The 2,582-nt window shown below is 47.8% G+C and overlaps 1 long non-coding RNA gene across 1 annotated transcript; it reads left to right on the top strand.

Moving 5' to 3' along the window:
- Window positions 1-290: 290 nt before the first annotated feature.
- Window positions 291-816, top strand: LOC141219415 (uncharacterized). Its single transcript, XR_012287893.1, has 3 exons — window positions 291-446; window positions 530-653; window positions 736-816. It is a non-coding gene; the product is annotated as an uncharacterized lncRNA (long non-coding RNA).
- The last annotated feature ends 1,766 nt before the right edge of the window (window positions 817-2,582 follow it).

Genomic DNA, 2,582 nt, shown 5'->3' with positions numbered 1-2,582 from the left:
CACTCAGATTCCCACAATATGAGATACTAATAATTTATCTATATAATTTTCCTGTAGAAGAATGGATAGAGACAGAAAGAAGATGGCGGAGAGGATATTACACCTCACCCTAGAGATCCTCTTCCGGCTTACTGGAAAGGTGAGAGATTCTGATGACGTCACATTACATCATTCTTATCTATGGGAATAACAGATGGACAGAACTGGAGGTGAGGACTCTGGAAATGTCTGGAGGGAGATTTATTAATGTGTCTCTCCATAACCAGGATTACACAGTAGTAAAGAAGACCTCTAGTGAGCGCTGTCAGGACCCTGTGTCTGAGGGATGGGGAAGAACCCTGAGCCCAATCACGGGGCCTCCACCTCACCCGCTGATACATGAGGACATCAATGACCAGAAGATCCTAGAACTCGCCTACAAGATGATTGTGCTGCTGACTGGAGAGGTGACACTGCTGGGAATGCTGGGACATTATACAATAACGTTATGGAGGGATCGGGGAGATGACGGTATCATTGTATGTGTCAGGTTCCTATAAGGTGTCAGGATGTTTCCGTCTATTTCTCCATGGAGGAGTGGGAGTATTTAGAAGAACACAAAGATCTATACAAGAACGTCACGATGGAGGTTCCCCAGCCCCTCACATCACCAGGTAATAGACAGGACTAAATACACACGGCCTATAATATCTGTATGTAAAGAATGAATTCAGTCCCTGTATGTGTTTCCTCCAGATCTATCCAGTAAGAGGTCAACACCGCAGAGATGTCCCCGTCCTCTTCTTCCACAGGACTGTAAACAAGAAGATCCCAATGTTCCTCAGGATCATCAGGTAGAATGAGAGAAGGTGTCATGAGATCTCCCCTATGATGTGTAGATAGCTGTGAAGGTCTTGTGTTCTGTCTCGTTTTATCCACCAGTATTCTGTGTTTTATACTTGTGTAATGAGAACGGTGGAGATGGCAGGATTAGAGCTGATCATGGATGGGACTTCTCCATCTGTCTGTGACTTTTACAGTATTTTTTTTCAGGGTGAAGATTTGACCCATATTAATATCACAGAGACATATGTGAGGGGTGATGAGCGGTGTAAAGAGGAGATTCCTACATATGACTACCCAGGTGAGTAGTAACCACTAAATGCAAAGAAGTCACAGATTCTTCTCAAGTATCGGCTGTGGCTGCTTTATCAGTGGTGTAGTCCGGTTGTGTCACAATTGTGTGATCACTAGTGTTGAGCGAGCACTAAAATGCTCGGTTGCTCGAAGCTCGGGCCGAGCTCACCGTGATACTCGGGTGCTCGACCCGAGCAACGAGCCCAATGTTAGTCTATGGGAGACCCGAGCATTTTTGCGATGGCACCCCCGGCAGTCTGTAGAAAGCCTAAAAAGTGCCCAAAACGATAGTGACAGTGCTCAAAAGATATGGGGACAGCATGGGGATCGCCCCAGGAAGCATTTCTGACCCCCAGGTCACTGCTGTCAACAACGTGATCAGAGGTATTAAGCCACTTTTACGGGCTCACAATAAAACATTCAAAAACGAAACTGAAACGGTTTTCCTGTGAAATATGTTACGGAATTTCCTTTCCAGGGTAAAGACTTGTGTATAAGGTAAAATAAATAACCAAAAACAAAAATACTCCTCCACACCTTTGGCTATGTTCACAAGTAGCATTTTTTATGCATTTTTGCACTTTTGTATTGCTTTCAACTGTGACAAATGCATTCACCGGGAAATGTCATTTTAACATTTTACAACCTTATCTGGCCATGTGCTGTGTGACACATGCATACAGTGCTGAAAATACATGGGAACGGCATGGGGAAGACCCCTGGAAGCATCTCTGACTCCCAGGTCACTGCCTAAAAGTGTGCCCATTAGAAGTGATCCTTGCCGCATCAGAAGATGCAGACTTGCAACTATCCCCGTGCAAGTCCTTGTCCTTGTACCTCCCCCATTCCTTACAATGCAAATACAAATATGCAGCCGACCACCCACCCACCCACCCGCAGGCTGCAATACCATACTGCTAGCTTGCACTTGAAATGGGGCCTTTTAGTTTGGAGGATGCCGAAGCTGGCCACTACCTCATGGCTGCTTTGGCAGCTAGGTATCCATACTCAGTCCCTAGCCGCCCGGCGGCCGGTTGTCCACGCTCAGTTCCCAGCCACCAGGGGGTGGCCGGGTGTCCATACTCGGTCCCCAGCTGCCCCTATTTCTCCTGTGACCTTCCCCCACACTTTTCTTAGCCTGGCCTGCTTTAGGGCAGCATTGGACAAGCCCACCAGAGAACCAGACTCCTCTGGTGGGCCCTGGCTTCTCCATCAGGGGAGTTGAGAGTGCCAAGGTGAGGAGCATGATGATGATGATAGAAGTTAGCATCTGCTTTGTTTTCTTGGAATGCAAGCTTAAGTGTGCAGCCTGCCACCCACCCACCCACCCCCAGGCTGCAATGCCATACTGCTAGCTTGCACTTGAAATGGGGCCTTTTAGTTTGGAGGAAGCTGAAGCTGGCCACTACCTCATGGCTGCTTCGGTAGCGAGGTATCCATACTCAGTCCCCAGCCGCCCCGCGGCC

This window comes from Phyllobates terribilis, unplaced genomic scaffold (assembly GCF_046119375.1).
Source record: "Phyllobates terribilis strain yellow unplaced genomic scaffold, ASM4611937v1 Scaffold_268__1_contigs__length_2594270, whole genome shotgun sequence".
NCBI classification, from domain to species: domain Eukaryota; kingdom Metazoa; phylum Chordata; class Amphibia; order Anura; family Dendrobatidae; genus Phyllobates; species Phyllobates terribilis.
This window is presented reverse-complemented; position numbering and strand designations above follow the sequence as displayed.